General features: G+C 37.4%; 1 non-coding gene and 1 pseudogene across 1 annotated transcript; both read right to left on the reverse strand.

Moving 5' to 3' along the window:
- Positions 1-18,004: 18,004 nt before the first annotated feature.
- Positions 18,005-18,307, reverse strand: LOC115523060 (annotated as a pseudogene).
- A 275-nt stretch (positions 18,308-18,582) lies between these two features.
- On the reverse strand, positions 18,583-18,687 carry LOC115524331. Its single transcript, XR_003972041.1, has one exon. It is a non-coding gene; the product is annotated as a U6 spliceosomal RNA (small nuclear RNA).
- Positions 18,688-24,150: the final 5,463 nt, after the last annotated feature.

Genomic DNA, 24,150 nt, shown 5'->3' on the forward strand with positions numbered 1-24,150 from the left:
TGATATGGTCAGAAGGAAATCTACTGAGGTTAAGTTTTTGTACATGTTGATGTTACTGTAGCTCTAATGCTTTCAAGTAACCTCACCAGGGGTATTAGACTCAGTGGGTATAATGAAGAGGGAGAAACAATCTGTAAGCTAAAATTGGCACTAGTATGCAAAACCGGAGCCACATAATCTTTTTTCCAATATTTTCTATTAAGAGGATAACTAATATATTAAAATGAGATGGAAATAGCTTATCACTTATTAGATATGTGATTACTGGGCTTTTATTTTTTTAGAGACCCAGTTTATCAACTATAAAATGGGAATAATTATATCTAACATGGAGAATTACTGTGACAGTTAGAAGATACTCAGACACATAGGTAGTACTCAAATAATTACCACTATTATTCCAGTGGGTCATTGCTGTTCTCCCACAGAGTTCATACACACCTAACCCTTAGCATCCAGGTGGTATACCAATGTTAATTGCTGAATAGGGGGATTATATTACAGGGTTTTAAATGATCCCAAATTACTTCTTATAAACTTTGCTTAGGATGGGTTTATTGGAGATGCCACAGAAAGTTGAAAAGGAGTATTTTTAAAACCAGCTGGCACTCCATTTTCCCATAGAATAGTATCAACTCCCTAAAATGAACTATTCAAAACCCGCTGAGGGAAAAAGTAGCTCTAGCAGGTTGCTGAGCACAGGGCCAGTCACAAGTCCAGAACTGCTCCTGACACCACAGGCTGAAATAGAAGAAAATGATCTTATGCCCATGGGATGCCTCTTTGCCTTAAGACAGTTCATATTGAACTCAACAAATCTACCAGTTGCTGAGCAATTATGCATGTAAAGTAGATGGAAAACACCTCAAAATGAACAGTGCTGACTCTGCAGGATACTGAAAGCCATCCTAGACTATGAATCAGGCTAAAATCCAAACAGTTGCTCCATGTACTGATAATCATAGTGACATGGAATTGATCCCTCATTTCTGTTTTGGGCCTTAGTCAATATACTTAGGGAAAGCCAGGACATTTCACTCTTCCCTGTTCTGTTTCCTATATTGTGAGGAAGGATACAATTTGTGAGATCAGGTTTCTCAGGGCAGTCAATAGAATATTATAAAGGTCATTTAACTAATTTAAAACTTGTTTGATCATTTATTTAGCATAATCTTTAAGAAACTTTTAGATGTTACCTAGGGAAACTCAAAATAACTCAAAGTTAATTAAACTCAGAAAATGGTATTATTTCATACCATCACACCACTATCCCCAACACACACACACACACACACACACACACACACACTTTCAGCTCCCACACGGCACAACACATACCTTTCAGGAAACCCCAAATCATTTTTAACACTTGGCCAAGTGGCATTGCTATCATTCATCTGGGCAAAGCTAAGGGTTTCATGGTTGACATAAAATATCTAAATTTTAAAACTTATCACCCATGTGGAAAATGAAGTCTAAAAAGACATTTTGCTGAAAGATTCCATAGGCAGGTGATTTTACATTTCTTTTATTCATCACTAGGTGACTACTGCAATCCCTTCAACTATTATTTCTAAATTTCCTCACACTCTTCAGGTTACCAACTACTGCTCCAGATCCTTTGTGCTTCTAAAGGACCAAAGTGTCTCTCACTACTAAAATCACTCAAAGTAATTTCTTCAACTTTCCTGCTCTTGACCTTGAAACATCTCTGTAGCTACACTCTCTATGAGAGTGAAGCAACCTTTCCCCATTCAAAGGCTAACCCCACTACCACATCCTAGGGTGAATCTGGATGATTCTACCTTATCCTATCTGGTCCTTTGCCAGCAACTTGCCCTCACAGGCTAGATCACTGACAGAGTTACCTACAACGTGGTGTGGCTAAGAGTGGAATTTGGTCATCTTGACTTCTGAAACTCATCCTCATCTCTACCCCCAAATAATGTCCTTCCTCCCATATTCCTTTTCTTAGTTTGTGGCACCAACATATTGACCAATTTCTCAGAAGAGAAGCCCAAAGTCCCCCCAAATATCTCTGAGTCATGTTGTACTTACTGTATACCAGATACTTTTCAAAACATTTTACATGTATTTGCTCTTTTAATCCTTTCGATAGCCCTATTTGAGTAGGTACTATTAATGCATCAATTATATAGATGAGAAAGAATGAGGCACAGAAAATACATAACTTTTTGAAGGTCATATGTAGGCCAAAAGTCTATCTGACTTCAGAGGGTTTGCCTGTATCTGCTTCAGACACTGCCTGCACGACTCCTGCCCCTCCTTCACCCTTGAACCAACTATGAACTCCAGTTTGTTCTACTTTCATATATTTTTCTTTTTTCATTTCCAACAACACTGATTTAGAGCAGTACCTCACTTTTGAGAGGCTTCTAGCTCACTTCTGTGCCTCTAGATTTTCAGTTTCTTTTCCTTCTGGTTCATATCCACAAAACACAGCTCTGATGATTTCCCTATGCCTCTCAATAATATCCAAGAGTGTCCCTTTTGCTTCTGAATTAAATATACGTCCTCAGCTTGACATTCAATGTTCTTAGCATTATCATCTTTATATGTCTTTTGGGGCTTATGTCCCAAACTAGAGTGTTCATTTTTTTCCATGACTTTTCAATCATATGCTCTATTTTCTCCTTAGCATTGGTCCCATATCAACGGTGCAGAATATACTAAACTTACAAACTGGGCACAATATGTTATGTTCCTAAATTGCAGAATATACTGCGCTCCCCCTAATCCAACACTTAGTAGCAGATGAAGATTTAAACTGGCTTCAGATAGAATTCTATACAGCTGTGCAGTTGACTAATTTTTCTTTCCTTTGCCTCTAGTACCTCAAATTCAGAATACTGCTGACCAAGGCAGAGTCCAGGCAGACCAGTTAGTGTGTGTCCTCCCATTATTCCTATCAGCTCCTGAGTCCAGGGGGCAGATCTCAGAGCCTTTCTGATGTCCCCTGCCTTCTCTGATTCAACACTTGCGCCATCCAGTTTAACAAATTATCCTAGTATCTCTTCTTTATACTCCCCAACCCATACGCCCTTCTCACATCCTCTGATATGAATCTCTTTGGACTACTAAGCTGTTACATCAAGAGCAAACTTGTGTTGCACTATGCAAACAGCCAGCAGGGGATCCTAGCTTGACTCTGCTATCTCTTAGGTTCTATCACTACCCTCTTCCTCAACTCTGTCTTTCCTTTGCTCTTAGTGCATTACCCGGAGGGGTGGTCCACGCCAACAGTAGGCTAGGGATGAATGATGCCAACTCTGCATGTAACCTCAAATATGAATGTCCCTTTACTCACTTCAGCTAAGTAAACCTGGTTGATACTCTGTTTATATTGCAAGGCCTATCTCATTTACCATCTTTCTGGGGAAACCTTCAATTCAAACCATTAAATAAACCCCAATTTTTTCAAGCTTTTAACTGTGTCCCAGGCACTACACTATGTGCTTTAGGTGCATTGTACATTTAATCTTTACATTTTTAGACATGGACGTTGAAGTCTAAGGAGTTAAGTGGCATGATCAGGGTCATACTGAACTGGGATCGAATTCAGTCCATCTGACTCTGACATCTGTAATTTACAGAATATTCTGTTTTATCTATAATTTTCTCACCCATTTCTTCATTACAGTACCCCATAAAGCAGGTACCCTATCTTTCTCTATTTTGTTTCTACCTGTAGCAGCTAAAAGAATGTCTTTAATACAGTAGGACCTCAGCAAATATTTATCAAACTGAATAATTGACAATAAGTCATTTGAGACTTACAAGGAACAGGTCAGTCTCTACACTTATGTGTTTTCAGACGTCATTCTCCCCAAGTAAATAAACAATACAATGTGCATTCTCTCTTTCTCTCTCTCTTTCTGTCTTTCAAAGACACTGGATTTGGAAGTCGGATGTATTTGACAGTTGAAATGAGATGCATCAAGACAGGACAAAAGCCCCTGCATTTTTATGTCACTGATAGCCTTTGGCTAGCTCAACTGGAACTCCATTTTTCTTATTTTTTGCTGAATCTATTTACTAGAAGCAGTAGATGATGGGGATAAAGTAGAGAATAAAAAGGTCCTCATTTAGAATTTGTAAAAATCCAGGTGAAGAGAAAAACTAGGATTACAGTTTCTCTTTCTTCCCCTCAGTAGAATGGGAAAAAAAAAAAAGGCAAGGACAACTAGTTTAACTGAGCAAATAAACAATACAAACCACATGGAACAGGAATGTTTATCTAGCTACTTAAGAGAACACATTGAATTCAAGTACTCCAGGAGCATCTTTCTAAGTGCAAGCGGCTGGTTAAAATTTAAGGAGAGCCTTGGATTCTTGTGGCTGATACTGTGCTTTTCCAATTACAAACAATGTTCACCTGCTCATTAAAGCAGGGCTTCTATACAGCTCTTGGATTCAATCCCATTCAATTAAATAAGTATTTATTGAGTGTCTATGTTGTGCCAGACTGGGAGACCGTGTTCAGAGTGCTTGGTTCAATTACCTACGTGTCCTGGACAAAAATAAAACTGCTTCTTCCAAAGATCCTGTGGTTCAGATATTCACACTAATCTTGACTAGATTTCACTGAAAAGAACCTATATTGATGACATTTGATGTTGGAGGTTTGAGGAAGTAAGGTTAAGGAGTTTGAGCAAAGCAGTGACAGAAACAAATGAACTGTTGAGGTTTCTGATGGGGAGAACAGCGCCCCCTTCCTCATTTGCCTTCTGGGCCTCTGCGGAAGTCTTAGCTTGTTAGCACATTGTTTGATTTTACACAAAGACACAGTGCACCCCAGTGCAGCAGTAAACTAGACCTGAGAATCAATAAAAAACAATCCAAGTGTTAATGTGGCATTGTGCCAAAATCCACTTATTTCATAATATATTAAATATTGAGCTTCGACTTACTGAAATTCCTGTGAGATGCTACCTATTAAAACAAGAGAATTTAATAGGTACAGCTGTCAGAGAAACCTGAAGACAAAGAACCACAAGTGTTCCGTTGCATGTGTATTTCATTGATTTAAAAGGAATACATTTTAGATAGGTCTTTGCTATGTGCACCCACAGAAGCTGAGTCTGTGAGATTAAAAATAAAAATAAACGTTATCACTGATTAACCATTTTCCAGGAAAATAACTAATATCAGATAATTTACTGATTCAAAGCTCAGAATGCTGAAAATCTGCACAAATAGAATAACTTTGTAAAATCGCTATTGTTATGTCTCTTTCAACCATTGTGTGTAATTGCTATGGAAATATGAAAATGCCTCCTTTTTTTTTATTTTTTATTTATTTATTTTTTTTTTACCTCTCAGCCAGCACATGATAACCCATTCAGTCTTTTGCAAGTTTGGTGCAAATGATGTCAGTCAAAGCATCCAATGGGACCCTCAGACATTAGTGTATTAGCCATTATCTGTTACACTTCTGGACCAAAATAACAAATAATATGTCTGGAGTACGGCCGTTTTTGCGACTGCTAGTTTCCCTGCATGGCATATGCCTAGAGAGTCTCAGATGGGAGGTGATGGCACACAACTGCGGTGGTGAGATGACTTAGCAGAACCCGTGATGATGTCCTAATGGCCTCCTGCTGGGGGGACAGGAGTAATTGTTTGTCAGGGAGGGAACACATCTGTAAGAAGGCATCGTCTGCAAACCAAGCAGCCATGTGGAAAGGGGAAGTGAGAAACGAAGGGCTGGGAGACAACAGTGGAGAGAATGCCCAGGTTGAGACGGATTGCAGGAGTGGCTATGGGGCAGGTGTGGGGCCAGGGAGGAGCTGGTGAGTGAGATTGAAGTCACGTGCTCCAGAAAATGATTGCAACAATTATTTAAAAATGAAATGCCTGCCTGCTGAAGTTACCAGTCCTTCTGGCAACCTTGAATCATAATGAAGATGTGAGACAGTGAAATGCTTGGGAAGAAATTCAGAGGATCGACAGGGAGAACGCTCGCATAATTGCACATTCTCTAGGACTGTTTTTCAATGCTTGGAAATTCTTTTAACAGGAGTCCTTTCAATGTTATATTTTACCAATCGCTTCCTTTGTTCATTGCTTACCCTAGTGATCTAAAACGAACCACTGTTTTTTAAAGCTACACTTTTAAAATCAAGGCAAAGCTATTGAATTTACATGCATTAGAAACATCAATGTCATACCATACAGTTGAAGGATACTCAGCTCCGTTTGTGGCTGCACGAACCATCTTCCATTTGATCAGAAATAAGCGAGGGCAAGTAAGCTAATTAATACTGCAGAATACTAATTCTCTCCACCTTTTATCCTGGGTCTAATTATGATTTTATCTAATTTCTGAGGAACTGAAATGCTCATACCAGTGGAGTCTGTCATTATTAAATATAAATCAATGCATAAAGCATATTGGCCCTATGGGAAAGACTGTAAAAAAATTTAATGCCCTCCACAAACAGCTGTGCTCCTGACCTAGCAGTTTTTTTGTTGCTTTCCTGACAGGCTACCAGATTGTACTATTTTAGTACATCCAGCATATCTGAAGATGTTTCAAAAACATAGATTTTAAAATATGAAACTATATATCGCAGTTATCTTTAAAATAAAATAAATTTCAGGCAAACAAACTTCCTCTCACCTCACCTCTCAAGGCTACAAATATGATCTGCTGTTAAATATCATTAAAGACAACTCGATGTGGTTTTACTTTATTGTTTTGAATAGTGATAAGGGACTTTTATATGAACATGTGTGAGGCCCATGAGACTTGGAAGGTACCATGTGTATGAAAGTCTGGGCAAAAAATTGCCTGTTGTTTCTGTTACTTAGAAGACTTTCAACCATCAACAGCCATTTTTAGTCAGAGGCATCCAAGATTATAATGATGGTGCTGATGTGCAGGTGAATTCCATGAGGGGAAGAAAATGCAGGAAGGTCAAGTGAAGGACGAAGGAGACCCATGCTTGTGTTATTCAAGAAAGGGTTCTAAGATTTAAGGTGACCAGTGAGGGTTTTCTCAGGATGTGGAGCCTTCAATGCTAAACTGAGAAAGTTCCAGGCAAGTTGGTACTAGGTAGTCACCCTACTAACTGTAATTTCACATGAGTCCACATGCTATAGACCCCGTCAAAATGCAAGGTGAGTTTCCATTGCCTTATAATTTCTCACATTCCAGAATCTCTGACTTTAATAGCTACCTTCAACTAAAACTTCTTGTTCCTTTGCTGACAGCTAGTCTAATATCCATATATTTCCTCACAGTATCACTGGTCTATTTATTTCTATCTATTGATCCCATTAGAACTAATTCAATGTCCATGCTCCATGCTTCAAGATAACTTCTTCTACTGCTTTTTTTTTCTATGTTAAAACCATCAGGAGTAATAATTCTTGTGTAATCCTGAATGACCATGTTGTTTTAAATGTAGTGTGGTCTTGACACCCAAGGACAGAAGAGATTTGTCCTTGCCATGACAGATCATCACAAGCAAGCTATTACTTTCAGAAACAGATAGGTCTATGCTCACTGGTGGTGCATATATCATACTACAGATAAGTAAATTATATTTGCTTTATCAGGAATAAGAATCTCAAGACAGATTATAATATATGTTGGAATTTGTAACAGCATCACCAACAAAACAACAAACACTCTCTTCTTTCTCTCACAATCTATCAACTTTTCCTTGATTGTCATATATTTAAAAATAAAAAGACTCTACAAAAGCAAGAGTGATCTGAGTCTACTGATAGTTTTGCAACATACCCATTAAATTGCAGCATTATTTCTGTATGGTTAATTTTGATGTAGGTATTCAGTCACCATAGATGGCTGTGTTTAAGCACAAGTCAACATGTAAACCTGAAGGGTGAACCCTTCTGTTCTCAGACAGCATCCACATAGCATTAGAGTGTCAAATGACTTCAGCATACACACTTGAGACGTCGGTGTAAGCAAGGATTGTGCAAGAACTTGAAGAATCCATGAGAATAGAAATAAACCTAAAGTTCATTCTTGGTAGAAGCACATACACGTGCACACTTAAAAAATAGCTTTCAACACACTTTGAAATATCATAAATAGGAAACATTGTAACCCACTTTTATAAGTTCAAAGCATTCCACTAACTCTCTCAGAACTGGCAACAGATGCTTCCTTATAAGCTATGTAGTCATCTCTACTTTTGGCTGCTCTTAATCTAGATCAAGACCCTATCTTCATGTCATACTAGTGGCCTGGATGGATCACTTGTGGACAGATCCACTAGCTCCAGCTCGCATTAGCTGAGGACTTTATTGCCAGATTAATCTCACTAAATACTGTTTTCATCATGTCCCTCTACACACCAATATTTTCATACTGTGCATGGAATAGAGTCCAGACTCCTCATACTCACAATCTTATCCAAACTACTTTCTTTGTTTTGTCCTTTTAAATAATTTCATCCATTGTGCATGTATATTATAATGTTGCAGAAATTCTGGAAAATAAACTTTTCTTTGATGAATTCTCATAGACTTGCTATCTCACTTCTCTGAGCAGTAAATGAATTGCCCTAAATGGACCTTGATATTTAAGCGTTCTGGGTATGTATGCTTTTGTCTCTATTTCAGTCATGATAGATAACTAAATGCATAGTAAAGGCTCAGGAACAGAGCCTCATGTCTTTTATCTCCCACTGCCCATGTAATTCTTTACAAATTGGCTGTATTTAGTAAATGTCAATATTTCAAAATTTTATTTTTGTCCAATATTCTGAAGGAATGTAAATTCTGTCAGGTCATCATCTCCTGCAAGCATACAGATAGGTTCTCTGAAAATACCAACCACCCCCTTGCTAGCATAAAAAGTTTACCTCTTCTTATAACCCGGGACTTGATACATCAGATGAAGTAAAAAAAAAAATGAATAACTGTGACAGTTTTGATGGCTTTGAATATTGATTTATGTATATATTTATGAGCTATAAGATGGTCTAATTAGAATTGGGAGCTATTTTGTGGTTTGGAGCTATAGGAAAATGGTTGAAAAGTACTATTTTTATCTTAGCTAACCATTAATCTCATCAAGGCAGGAAAATAAAGTACAAATAGAGACTTGAAATGAGGTGTAAATAAAGGCCCCACATACAGCTTAAACAAAATACACACATTCTTTTCAATTTCATGCTCTAGTTTGTCCTCCTGGAAAATTTGTTAGCGGAACAAGGATTTTGGCCCCATTAAAAACAGGAAACTGAGGCTAGGAGGTACTAATCACTTGCCAAGGATCATAAAATTTAGAAAATAATAGACCAGGAGAATAAAACTATGTGTATATTAACAAATAAATGTATTAAATAAATGAGTTACTTTTCTTTTTAAAAGTGTCACATGCCAGGAAGAATCTGGAAAGTGGTTCAGTGGATATATCATGTGACTTCCATTTATGTATTAACCTCTTCAAGAAATATTTATGGACTATCATGCACCAGGCACTGAGGTTGACACGGGGAATCTATCAATGAAAACAATACAGTCCTTGCCTTCAAGATGCCTGTGTTCTAGTGAAATATACAGGTAAAGAAAGATATTACTTGACCCATGAACCAATATTTTCCAAATGACCCATGCAGGATGTTACAAAATCATGCAAGGATAAAAGATCCATTCAAAGGGTAAGAGAGACCAATGGAGAGATAGGTGTGTGTGTGTGTGTGTGTGTGTGTGTGTGTGTGTGTGTGTGTGCATAAAAAACATTACATGGGGCACCTGTGTGGCTTAGTCAGTTAGGTGTCCAACTCTTGATCTCAGCTCAGGTCTTGATCTCAGGATCATGAGTTTAAGCCCCACATTGGGCTCTGCGCTGGATATAGAGCCAACTTGAAAACAAACAAACAAACAAACAAACAAACCCAAAAACCAGCACAAGAGACTCCTTGATATGATTTCAGATTCCCCAATGCAACTAACCTTTTAGAACTACCTCTTGTCTAGTTTTCTGGGTATCAGAGAATATCCATAATTATCTGAAAGGACTATTAAATTCTCCTTCTACTGTCTCTTATTTTCTTCATATACTTTAACCACAGAAAACCTAGCTATCTTCTGTTAAGCCAAATATTAGAGAGATACACAAAAATGTTAAAAAAAAAAAAAAAGAGTGGGGCATTAAAGCAGAATGTAATCACTGCACCAAAGCTGAAACACATGCCTATAGGGCCACCTGATCTTGTCTTTGGAAATCCAGAATCCTTTCTCATTCTATTCCAAAATATTTATTGAGTTCTTACTATGACCTTGGCACTTTGCTGACAGTAGGTATAAAATGATGATAAATTAAAATTATTAATTTGAACTCCTGGTGAACAGCTAACAAATAATGCAGATCCAGAGTATGTTTTTCATCTTTCAAAGCTGTTTGTGTGTGAAGATGTCTTATATCCTAACTCTGCAGATCACAGGGTTGTAGATGTTTGGTGCCGCCCATCAGGCCGTTCTTCTAGTGTTAATGTCAACCTTCACTCGCAAATCCCAACACTCAGTATTAAGACAAGAAAATAAGAGGTAATCACAGGTCTTTTACAGCCTTACCTCCACTCACTTCTTTCAGGAGCCACTATTTCCAATGTTCTTCACCAATAGTTTGGCATGTTTTGTAGATTCGAGCTATTCACTATTCTTTTGATCATTCTGTGCCATACCTGGATCAATACCGTGTTTTTGATGACTAATCCCAAGCAGAAGCTTTCAAGCCCTGGCTTAAGAGTTTCAAAAGGTAGCAAAAATGGAAGTGCAGACAGCTGTCATTCAACTTAATAGGCAGCCATACAAATGGAACATTGGGCCTTTCTCTGTATGGGAGCTTGTTCTCCAGTATTTAGTGTGAGGGGCCACATGGCCTTGGTAGCCGGAAACCTTGCCCCAGTACTTCTATCAGTTGACAAGCATTTGCTGCATGGTAGCACAACTGTTTATACTTGCAAAAGAATTGTCTGCTGCAGGCTAAGCACAGGTACTATTCATAGGTTTTTGCCAGTTTCTCAGAGAAGACCAGGACCTATGGGGGCACCAGAGATGTTGCAGTCTCAGTCCATAGCACAGGTTAATGCTTCCTTTGTGGGTTCTGCAACTCAGATCTCATCATCTCGGTGGGCTTTAGGCCAGGAAATTTCCCTTGTCTTCTGTAGTCATGGGAAACCCGCGTCCTGACCTATCATCACTTTGGAGGTATGGACATTCTGAGTGACCCACTCCCTGTTTTGGCTTCTGAGTGACCCAGGTGAGGCATTTAGCTGGTACCACTAAGCCTACCTCCATGGGGTGACCCCATGGCTCTTTGTGTGGGAATATATTATGGTCAAATCTCAATCTTAGATAAGTGAAACATTGCCATTTATGAATCATGGCTAATAAGAGGGTCACAATCCCCAAAGTAATGCAGCCAGGGACAGGCTTTGCAAGTGAGTTGACATTTAATTTAAGAGATTGGCTACTAATACCTGTAACAACTTAGATGAATCACAAAGGCATTAGGCTGAGTAAAGGAAGGCATTTTCAGAAGGTTATATACTATAAGGTTCCATTTTTATACCATTCTCAAAAAGACAAAACTATAGAGATGGAGAAAAAAAACATCACTGGTTATTAGGGGATGGGGTGGGGAAAGGAGTGACTCTAAATTGATAGGAGAGACTTTTGGGGGTAATGAAACTCTTCTGTATCCCGACCATAGTAGTGGTTACATGTACCTGCACATGTGTTAAAATTTCTTAGGACTATGCAACAAAACAATAACAGCATCAAACAAGTGAGTGCATGTGAACATTGGTGAAATTTGAATAAGGTCTGTAGTTCAGTTAATACTGTTGCAGTAATATCAATTTATTTATCTTGGTAATTCTATTATCAGCTAAGATGATATCCGTTGGGGAAGCTGGATGAAGGGTAACCAAAAATTCTCTGTACTATTTTTGCAACTTCCATGAAAGCCTAAAATTATTTTTAAAAAGTTTTTTTAAAAGTAGGAAATAGTAAGTACATTAGCAAGAGCCTCATTTTCAGTGGTTCACTATGTGTGGTCTTATTTTTCTAGATGAAGATATGATCAATACAACTCAATAAAAAGAAGTGACTTACAAGGACATGGTTATCTTGTAGAATTGTGAAGAATAATCATCTGTCTTTGCCTGCACTATTTTGGGCATGGTCTTTGAGACACAGCCATTATGACATAGCTGATAGTAAAACGTTCTGTTGTCATTTCTGCCCACAGTTTGAGTTTTTTCCATTATCTAGCTATGCCTGAGTGTCAGACTTAAAGATCCCATTGCCCACGAGACACCCCTTAAAGTCCACCTGGTGAACATCACCAATCATTAGTATTCTGCCACACCATCTCTTCCTTCCTACCATTGCAACTATACTTTTCTACTGCTTTTCCCTACCTCAGTTGGTAGGGAACAGACTCACAGAATCCTGCGAGTCATCCTCAACAGTTCTTTATTCCCAACATCCAGTGTGAACTAAGTTCCTCTGATTATATCTCTTAGATACATGCTGAATCTCGCCCTTCATTACACTGCCACTTCCTCAAGGCACTTCCTCAACTGTCCCATTTTGAAGTTATTTTATTATTATTATTTTTTATTTTGAGAGAGAAAGAGAGAGCAAGCATGGAAGGGGCAGAGAGACAGGGAATGGAGAGAATCCCAAGCAGGGTCTGTGCTCTCAGGCAGAGCCCCACGTGGGGCTTGACCTCACAAATTGTGAAATCATGACCTGAGCTGAGATCAAGAGTTGCTTAAGCCATCCAGGCCACCCTCAACCATCCTATTTTAAAAGCCTGTGACTAGGATCCTTAATGGCAACTACATAACACTCAAGTGTATCAGGGTGGTCTTTGAACATGCAGATCTGATTCCACTCTTCAGAACCCTATTGCCTACTAAATTCTAGCCTGCCTTGTATAGAAGACAGTCCCTCAAAAATCCATCCCGCACCCACCTTTGTAGCCTAACATCTCATCACTTCCCTTTTGAAATGTATGCTTCAAAAACACTCAACTACTTCAAGGGAAACTTGTAGTTCCCTTTCACAGACTGTTTCCTCTGCACCAAACTCTCTTCTTAACCTTTTCCCCAGAACTCCTATTTATTTCCCAAAACCTGGCATGGTCACAATTTTCTCTGAAATCCTACCATTAGAATTAATTATCCCTTCAATACCTTGTATATATTTCTATTACTAAACATATACATATATTTTTATATTTTGATATAATTTATATGTATATTATATATAAGTTATATAAATTATACATAATATATGTAAATATAATTTTATACAAATATATATTTATATGTTATATATAAATACATATATAATATGTGTAAATACAAGTTTATATCTAACTATATTTATATGTTATATAAGTCTATATAAATTATACATAATATATGTAAAAATCAATTTTATATATTTTTTCACATACCTATCTCCTCTTCTTTCTGTGAACTCTGAATCTAACCATGCCTTTTCAGCTTCATACTCCTGGTGCCCAGCATAAAATATAGTAGGTCTTAGTAAATGGATTGTTGAATAAATAAATGATTAATGAATAAATCAATGTTAAGCCTTGTACTTAACAGTGATATAAAAGAAAGCTGAATAATAAAGTGCTTAATATCTGATGCACTCTAACTTAGAGAACTTGTTTGTCTATTGCTTTTTTATAACGAAGCGCATACATAATAAAATAAGCCATACTGCTTTATAGTTGTTAAGCTGGAGTTGTTAAACTCTAGTTCTTCTCTAGAAAAGAGGAACATTGTCAGTGTCTGTCAGGACTGTCTTCTACACAAGGCAGGCTAGAATTTAGTAGGCAATTTATGTAGTAAAAGGACTTTACCCAAAGTAAGAATGTTAGCTACCCAACCTAGATGTTCGTTGGGTTGCATCTGTTTTGAGGTCACATTTGCCTTCAGCCCATCCCTGTGGCAGAGAAATGAAACATGACGTGCTGATAATGAATCAATAATATGTTGATACTGTGCATGGGGATTAATCAAGAGCACTCATTCTCTTTCAGGACAATTTCAAGCTGCCAGTAATCAGCAGAGCCATGCAAGCTGGAGAGCAAGCCAAGCACACACTTGACAGGGACAATCAAGCTGTACTTATGGATCTCCACAGTGAAATTCAGAAAAGGCCTTCCGGTCCCCAAGGCTGAAATGCACACAACCTTAGGTTAAATACCAATCCCCTCATTTTTTTCTTTGGGTCAACTAGTGCACATCCAAATTACTTAACCTTGAGTTGCTTCTTTTGTAATAGAGACACTAACTTACCTTTTCCTTTATACTTGAAAGGAATATCTAATTAAAATAAAGATTTTCCCCTTCATTTAGATATAAATGCTTAATTCTTGCAGCTGACCATTTTATCACTTCTTGCATCCTCATTATATAGAGTAAATATCAACTTCATAGAGTAGAGTAAACCATTACAGCTCTGATTAAAGTGACCCTAACAATCTGGTGTTGATTGCCTCCTTCAGGGAGAATTCATTGATAAATAATAATATGAGGACACAAAAGATGCTGTTTTAGCTGCTTTTATGAAAAACAATACTTAGAAGTAACACAATATAAAAACTGATAAAAAACCATTTGTTCCTATTTTCATTTTCCCACTCAAAATTATATGAAGATACAGCATTCATTCTATTACACATGAAAAATAGAAAACAAAATAAGTTAAGGGAGTGTGCCATTGTCACCAAGTTAGCTGTGTCCAGAATGTTAATTCAGTTCAACTACCTGTGTTCACAGAACATATCTGCATCTCCCTGGACTTACGCCTACTACCCTCCAGACCTAATTCCATATCTGGACAGACAGTGCTCTTATGCAATACCACATGTTCCCTTGGCATGAAACCATGGATTGCACAAACCTCTGATCCCTGCCAGAAAAGTCTTCCAGTCTCAGTCTCTCCATCCTATATGTAGCAAATAAAATTCCTGTTGAATATTTACCAGATGTGCAAGACATCTTTCACATTACCTTATAGGTCCATTTTTTTTACACATCTCCACCCTACTCCACCCTACTCCACTCCTGCCCCAAGAAGCTAAAGAATATGGGTTGCATTAATGCACAACTTTATCTTCTGGATTCTGGTTAGATTCAGCCAATTGGGAGCACCCAGAGGGGATGGGAAAAGGAAAGTAAAGTCATGATACTCATTCCTGAGGGTCAACTCCCTCTACCCGAGATCACGGCACCTACTGGGTGCCCTCTCTGTAGGTAATAGACACCCACTGTTACAGGCTACACTGTCAGGTGTGGTTTCTTGATATCATTCTCACACCTTTGTAAGAGGTTCCTTTACAACTAATTCCCCTCCAACTATCCATTTTCTCGTTTGGATCCAAACTACTGCATGAAAGGAATAAAAAGAAGGAGTAGCATATAAAGAATTGGACATATCAAATAATGTGTGGTCTCCCCATCTCTCCCTCACCTCTATTCCTGCCTCATTTTCCAAAATCACGTTTAATGGCAATGCATAAGCATATAAACTTTCTTGTCAAAGCACTGTGACATTCTTCTTACTAAAATGTTGTTTAAAAATACATATCACTTAACTTTAGCACTAAATGATGACATATGCATCATGTCATATGTTACATTTGCAGAGCACATGAAGTGGTTTTTCTTAGGTCCTTTATGATAATCCTTATCTCCTTAAAATGTAGAAATGCTCAAGAGAAACATTTGATATGCTACTGCCTAACTGAACATATTCTTACTGAAGATGCTGATATTCTTTCTATATGTGTCCAATAATTCTCTAAGTAGTTTAAAAACTGATTGATAGCATACAGTTGGACCAGTCTACTGAGAAAGGACATTATCTTCTCCCTAATTTTGAAAATTATATTTCAAAAACCTTCACATACGAATGAGCTCATGATTGAGTACAATTTTCAAAAAAAAAATTCAAAACATGACTCTCATATAAATATAAAATGAACACATATCAAAGATTTAATTAAACAATTAACGAAAGAACCAGTAAGATGGAAAACTAGTTCAAAGGAGATTTTGATAAAGAGAAACAAATAATGACAAAGACACTCTCTCCTTAATCTGACCCCCATCAAGCCCCTCTCGGACCTCTAGGACTTGACCTTGGGCTTTAGTATTCTTCGTGAACAGGCCTGCATCACCCAATGCAGGAAGAATTTTGCCAAGTCAGTTTAGAAGGAGCTGCTACCTTCAATATTTGATCACCCACAAAACCTGATCAAATTCCATACCTCCTTACCCCTATAATATCTGATCTCCCCTAGCCTGTTTTCAGCAGAAAACCTCCCCACTAGTTTTGATACCTCCTCTTGGTAATTTTCTATCCACTGACACCCCCCCTGTTCTTTGGCTGTAAATCCCCTCTTTTCCTTATGTTCAGAATTGAGCCCAATCTCTGTCTCCCCTATTGCAAAGTGCCATTGCACCAGTACTCTGAATAAAATCTTCCTTACTGTTTTTTAACAAGTGTCAGAATGATATTTCAAAATAGTCAAAGGAATGCTAAAATGGATTTGCTAATAAGATACAAAACTGCGTAAAATCTTATAGAGAAATAAAACTATAACATTTAACACCATTTTTTCTCCTAGCTAGAAACACACAAGTTAACATGCAAATGGAAAATGTAAAAAATGATGAAGTAGCAAATGCATACGTCAATACAGGTGTATTCTCCTTTAAATTTTTTTTAATGTTTATTTATTTTTGAGAGAGAGAGAGAAAGAGAGAGAGATTGAGAGGATGTGATCGGGGAGGGGCAGAGGAGAGAGAGAGAGACACAGAATCCAAAGCTGAGCTGTTAGCACAGAGCATGACGTGGGGCTCGAACTCACAGGCCACGAGATCATGACCTGAGCCCAAATCATTCCCTTAACCGACTGAGCCACCCAGGTGTCCCAGGTGTATTCTCCTTTAACATAAAATAATTCTCAGATGAGTCTACTAAACAATGCCATTGAAAAGTCATTCAGTCATCCTCTATTTGTAAGTTTTATAAGTTTTGGACAACTTTCTTTATGGGATATGAAGTTGAGCTAGATGAGGTCATTAGTAAGCCTATATGCCATCCTCCAAATTTTTCATTTACTGAAATCAAAATGAAGGCAAAATCCTACAGAAGTATATCATAGCAAAATCTCCATTGATATTTTATTAAAAATAAAGAAGTGACTTTCTGTAACTTAGGATTCCTTGTGGTCTTCTACTTCTCTATCTTTCTCAGGTCAGAATGAGCCATGTAAGTGAAGTTCATGAGATTCCTCCTCTTTTAAATAATTTTAATCAGCTTCTTTTATATATACTTTTATAGGTAACTAAATTATCAGAGCATAGAGCTGTTTTTCTATCTGTGCTGATGCTGCTACTCTCCTCACATGTAGAAAACTAAATTTTTAAACAGTTTATTCCACTAGATGCAGACTTTAAAACTATCATTTGCTTCTAGAAAGGGTTTTAAGGTTCCTTCTAACTGAGACTATTCCGCAAAGTTTCCAAATACTTTCCTCTTTGGAGTATTTTTGAACACTTTTTAACATTATAGGACAAATTAGTTTATAAATAACAGAATTTTTCCTCAAAAAGAAAGGTAATAAAACTTAAGAGAATGTAAATAACAAAACTTATAAAGGTGAAAAATAAGGAAAAATATGGCTACAATAATGTTTAACCATATGCCAGAACAGTTAGGCCCATTACATACCATAATAGTTTGTCTTCACACCAGCTCCGCATCCTATGGCTTCATGAGGTAAATAGCAGCAAACCCAAACTCACACAGCTAACAAGTATGTATCAGGATGTGAATTACTATCCAACACTTTCTACCTCACCAGGCTGCCTTCTTAAGAAAGAATATATTCTCTGTTTTTGTGACTGTCACACATCTGCCTTTATAGTGAGCAGCAGGTGGGACACTTCCAGCAATAGTAAAAAAATTAATTTACTTAAAGGAGGGATCAGTGAAGCCACCTGACTGGAACCCTTGGGTGCTCGTAACATAGATGCTGCCCCAGAGCAGCAGGAAGAGGACTCCAAAGCCAAGGAAGAACAAGGCCACCAAGGAGATGAGGAGCTCTTTGTAGATACCCCAAGTGTACTGGGTGGAGGTAGCCTAAGAAACGAAGAACCAGGAGGTAAAGAACATACCAGTAGCCAACAGCACCATGGTCAGACCGGGAAGACAGCTGGATTCACTGGCTGGTGTATCTCCTCATGGTCTCTGTCTCCATTTTGCCAGGTACAGGGTAATCCACTGCTCCGCCACTGTAATAACACATCGGCAGGATATAGTCTACGTTTTATAGCTACAAATTACAGTGGCACTAAAACAAAACAACCCATCAATTTAATCAATTTATGAATATCCATTGATTCTCAAGCATAACGCCTTCTCTGCCTTGTTGATTCTGGAAATAATTTCTTCCTAGAGATAAAATCAAAATATGCGATGCTATTTCCTCAACATTAAAAAGAAAACTGAACACACTTTTCCATATCTTTCTTTTTAAAGATGAAACGCTTCATGAATTTGCATGTCATTCTTGCACAGGGGCCAAGCTGATAATTTTCTATTATTCCAATTTTGGTAAATGTGCTATCAAACAAACACCATATCTTCTTGATTTTTTAACCAATACTTCATTAAAAATGTGAATGTAACAAAAAGAACAAACTTAAAACACTCTGCCTTGCAAAAAGGAAGCTCTTTGTTTCTTCTAAAATTTTGATATCAAATCTAAAATGTTTTTGCTTTCCTGCAAAAGCATGCTTTTTCTCAGTTTTCACCTGCTGTGAGAATTATTCCTACATTATAATTAGTTCAGATAAATGAATGGCAAGATTGCTCTTCAGATTTTACTTTTTAAAGCTCATTTACATGATGGTCTATGATGACATGGTTATTAACAGTTTTTGGGCAATTAATTAAGGTAGTTGGTAGAGTTGTTAGCACAAAATGAAACTAAGAGGTTGTTTTAGTAAATCCTTCTGCTCAGGAGACATGATAGTGGCCATTAATCCACACTAACTAAATGAATAGTGCTGTTCTTTCTCTCACACTCCTCTCTTTGGTAGGCACTGTATTATTTAGCAGATCTTTTTTACATTTAAAGTGTGAAGTCTTGGTATCCTTCAAACTACTGTCACATCCTTCTTCCCTCTTCTCCCCAAGCTATGAGGCATTGAGTCTGTACTGGCTGTTTTCTCTTTCTCAAGGAACTCTTTCTTTCATCTCGTTACAGGCTCCACCAGACAGAAGCATAGTACAGTCAAAACCCCAGTGGTAGTGTATGAGAAAAAAGGAATGCCTTTCTGAGGCTCAAGACTTCTCCACTTCCTTATATAGTCTCCTCCTCTTTTCCAGATATTCATCTAGGATTTTCCAGTATCAGTTCGTATTTCCTCTCTGGGACCCAGCTCGTGGCTGTTAGGTGGGCCTGAGTCTAGTAGTACTGTACAATATGTGTTAATGGAAGTGACATATGGACTTTCCAGGTGAGCCAGTACAGGCCAGTGCTCAGCTTTTCATTCTCTCCTCTTGCCTGCCATAGAACTCCTGGAAAAGCCACAAGTCTGCTGTGGTACCACAAGTATCACAAACAAGGATATTTGTCCGAAAGCATCACCCAGACTCACAGAGGGCTTTGCCTTAGTTAGAAATAAAAGTTGCTGTGTTAAGCCACTAAGATTATTTAACATTACAGCACAATTAGTTTAATACTAATGCCCCTTGAAAAGAACTTGAAGCAAGAAACCCTGAGACTGGTGCCTTCTTGGCTTATTTATGCAGGAGATCCTTACCTACTTGTGTTTCTAACTCACAACACCGTGCAATGCGCCTTCAAAGATTCATTGCAATTCAGATAAATGGCAACAAATTTGTTTCAGCTTTATTGAGGAATAATTGACAAAATTGTAAGATATTTATTTTTTTAAATTTTTTAAAACATTTATTTTTTTAGAGACAGAGCATGAGTAGGGGAGAAGCAGAGAGAGAAGGACACAGAATCTGAAGCACGCTCCAGACTCTGAGCTGTCAGCACAGAGCCCAATGCAGGGCAAGAACCCATGAACCGTGAGATCGTGACCTGAGCCGAAGTCAGACGCGTAACCAACTGAGCCACCCAGGTGCCCCAAAAGTTGTTTAAGATATCTAAAGTGCACTCTTTAAATTTCAGGGGCACCTGGGTGGCTATGCTGTCCCCACTTGAGCTCAGGTCATGATTGCACGGATTGTGAGTTTGAGCCCCATGTCAGGTTCTGTGCTGGCAGCTCAGAGCCTGGAGCCTGCTTCAGATTCTGTCTCCTTACTTCTCTGCCACTCCCCCAATTGTGCTCTGTCTTTCTCTCTCAAAAAAAGAATAAACATTCAACAAAATTTTAAATTTCAACAAAAACTTATACATAGCAAATTTAAAGTACAGAAAAACATATTATTTTAAAAACAGATTGTAGTGGGGTGCCCGGGTGGTTCAGTCCAATGAGTATCCAACTCTTGATTTCAGTTCAGGTCATGATCCCAGGGTGGTGGGATCAAACTCTGTGTTGGGCTCCATGCTGAGCATGGAGCCTGCTTGGGATTCTCTCTCTCACTCCCTCTACCCCTGCTCTCTGTCTCTCTCTCTCTAAATATTTTTTAAAAATTTTTAAAAAGTAAATAGGCTGTAGTTTTACCTGGCTGTACCAATAGAGCAGAAGAAATTTCTTTTAAAGAAACAACAGCTTTTGTTTGAAAATAAACAACTTCAGGGCCCTTTTTGTTATGAATGCCAAGTTCCCACCCCCGAACTCTCTCACACACAAACACACACACAAACAGACAGCATTTGGATGGTAGATGTCTAAATTACTCTAGTTAAAGTAATTCAACTTTTGAATGTCCCTTCAATAGAACCCTGGATTGGGGAAACAACCCTGGATACCCTGGATTGGTTACAGGAAGGGAGTTTGTGACAGAGACATAAGTTCAGTGAGAAGACTGCAGGAGACAGTCTGGGTGGAGACAAGGAATGAGGAACATTAGAAGGGTAGGTTCATCCGCAAGGGCTCTGTTTACATTGTTGCCTATTCTCTACCAGAGTATGATCCCCTCAGTGGTCCACAAACTTTCGGACTCTGTTTGTATTAAAACATTGGATATAGCTTTTAAAAACCTAATATCCATTAAAAGTTTCCATGACGTACATGCTTTTGTTGGTAGTGGACGGTTATTGTTTGTCCTGTCCAGGCTCTGTTTTCTGAGAGATATGCAAGCTAGAATACCTTGGATGAGTTTTTAGATTGCGTATGAATAATAAACAAAGAGGCACTGAAGACTACAGCCACTCTGAACCTCTTAACCTTCCCATTCCACCTCTCCAGAGGTTTATGAATGAATAATTTTTAATTAATTACTCAATCAGTGAACCTTCCAAGAATCAGTTCTAATTTTCTTCCACTAAAAAAAAAGAACAGTAAAGGGAAGAAAAGAAAAAGGAAGAAAGAAAGAAACCTGTTACCACTATAGGTAAATTGATGCAGTGCCAGGAAATACGAAGGACCAAGAGAGGAGAAAATGGGCTTAAAACAGGTTTGGGAAAATGATTACGATTGAATTCCTCCTTGTCCTCTCTAAGTCCGTGTGTCACATGACTACAGAATCTCACACAGCTCAAAATTAAACCACTAATATTAAGCTGCACATCCTCCTTCACGTGTAGGAGTTAGTCATCCATGTATCTTTAATTCTCTTTTAACATCTTTAATGGACTTTTTGTCAGAGGCAACACAGGAGAAAAGAGACAGAAGGAAAGAAAGAAAATCTTAGAAAGAACATAGTGTGGTTAGAAATTTTTGTCTTGTAGTGGACATGACCTAAGTAACATACAGTGTAAAGCAGCCAAGCATTTGTGGCCTGAAAATTTTATAGAATTTCAAGGTCTCTTCCCGGAAAGTTGAGGTTTGGACAGTTCAGCTACATCTCGGTAACCTCTTGTACTGTAGTTGGGCTGTGCTGCATAAACAGCCGCTTATTGTTATATTTAAGATATTCTGTAAATATTTTCAATTGACAACTGACCTGTGATATTTCACAAAATCAAGTATACTTTGAAAATATTTCACATTAATATTTACTTTCAGCTGCATTATCTTCAAATATCAATAGTAAATAAAAGCATCAATACTTTGTAAAAGGGTAATCTGCACAATAAGAATCCTTTCTTTTACAATAAAATTCTCAGATATATAGAAAAAAGTCTGCCTTATACCATACGATACTACCTCCCAAACCAGATCAGTTCATAAAATCCTTCTCTTTTTATCGGTATTTCTATTCAAATATACACACAAACTAAATGAATTTAGTTTACATGAAAATTGTTTTAAATCATGAATTATTGACACAATACTTGTACTTTATGTGAGATGTTTTCACTAGAGAAAAAATATTTATGGTTATACTATGCAAAAATTGATTTTTTTTCAATTCCCAGTCACGTTTTACTCTTCTAAATTTCATCACTTTAATATTTGGCATTTCTGTGGCCTAAAAAGACTAGAAGCATTTAAGATTTAATGAAGAGCTATTTACCTCTTAAATCTTCTTCCCTTGAGTAATGAAATAATTACCCTCCCATAATCATGGAAACGTGAAACTTGAATCTCAAATTGAGCTGTTGTGAGAAGGGTTAGTGATGCTGCATAGGTGATCACCATGGTAACATTGGAAATGGCACCGATGTCAAGCCAAGAGCACGGTATTTCTATTCCCACAAGAGCCCGACCAGGGACTGGAGATGAACTCTTGCATGGTCTCAGGAAAATGACTGAAAGCTAACATTTGCTGGGTTTCCCACTGGAGTATACACATCACCATTTTATATCATTCTCAGAGGAAGATGATTTTAAAATACAACAACGTATTCTCAATAGTTTTAATTAAAATTGCTTTGTAATGTTATATCATTATGGTACATGTGTGTGTGTGTGTGTGTGTGTGTGTGTGTGTATGAACTTGCTGTACATTCAAACGAAGCCTAGCCCTAAGGAAGAACATGAAGATGTTAGGAAGGGAATTCACTAAAGCTTTATTCACATAATGGAGATAATTAAATAATTAGACATTCTTTAAAATATCAGAACAAGTTAACTCATTTTTAGCAGGATGGATTAGGAAGGTGTTTTATAAATCCTAAGGAGAATATGATTTACTTGGAACTGAAGAGGAATCATTGTGTCACTTTGGCCGTGGTGTGTGTATGTGTGCACTTTGTGTGTGTAAAACACATCTTATTTTAATCTCAGGGATACAGGAAACACTGAATTGGACTGAATAGAGAAAAGACAAGTCAATGCTAATTAAAAACTAATATAAAATATGTATATAACATTTAGCATCATAATTTTCAAGTATATATAGTAACTTAAATTGGGATTACTTACAGTTCTTTGAAGAGAAAGAGCTCATACAATAAGTACATAATTACTATTTGTAATTAGCATACTAAATATTTGTACACAACTATGTGCTGGTAAAGTGCTTCAAAACAGTTTGTTCAACTAACTAAATAAACATTTCCCTTATAATCTTGCTTATGTTTTCTTTACTATTATTAAATAAATATTTTAATAATGTATAATAATTTATGCATTTATAATGTAATAACATATGTAAATGTAGAACATACAACAAATACAATAATACATATTTACTACAGCCATTGAAAAAGTAAACTTCAGCCCATCTCACCAATTCATTGATTCATACAATCTGTCAACAAATCATTGTTAAGAACCTACCATGATGCACTGTGCTACATGTTGCAGATATAAAAAAAAAAAAGTGAAAATAAGCACAGTAGTCTTGGAGTTTAAAGGTCCACTGGTGAAAGCAATAATCAAATATTTACACAAATAAATGTTAAAATCACAATTGTTGCAAGTTTTTATCAAGTAAAAGTACATGGTGGTCCATAAACTCCTACAGGAGAGAGATGTGACTCCTGAGAAGAGATCAGAACAAACTTCCCTAAGGAAGTGAAGCCGAGATGGAAAGTACACACAGGAACGTGCTATGATCCTCCATATTCTAGAG

This window comes from Lynx canadensis, chromosome C2, assembly GCF_007474595.2.
Source record: "Lynx canadensis isolate LIC74 chromosome C2, mLynCan4.pri.v2, whole genome shotgun sequence".
In the NCBI taxonomy this organism is placed as follows: domain Eukaryota; kingdom Metazoa; phylum Chordata; class Mammalia; order Carnivora; family Felidae; genus Lynx; species Lynx canadensis.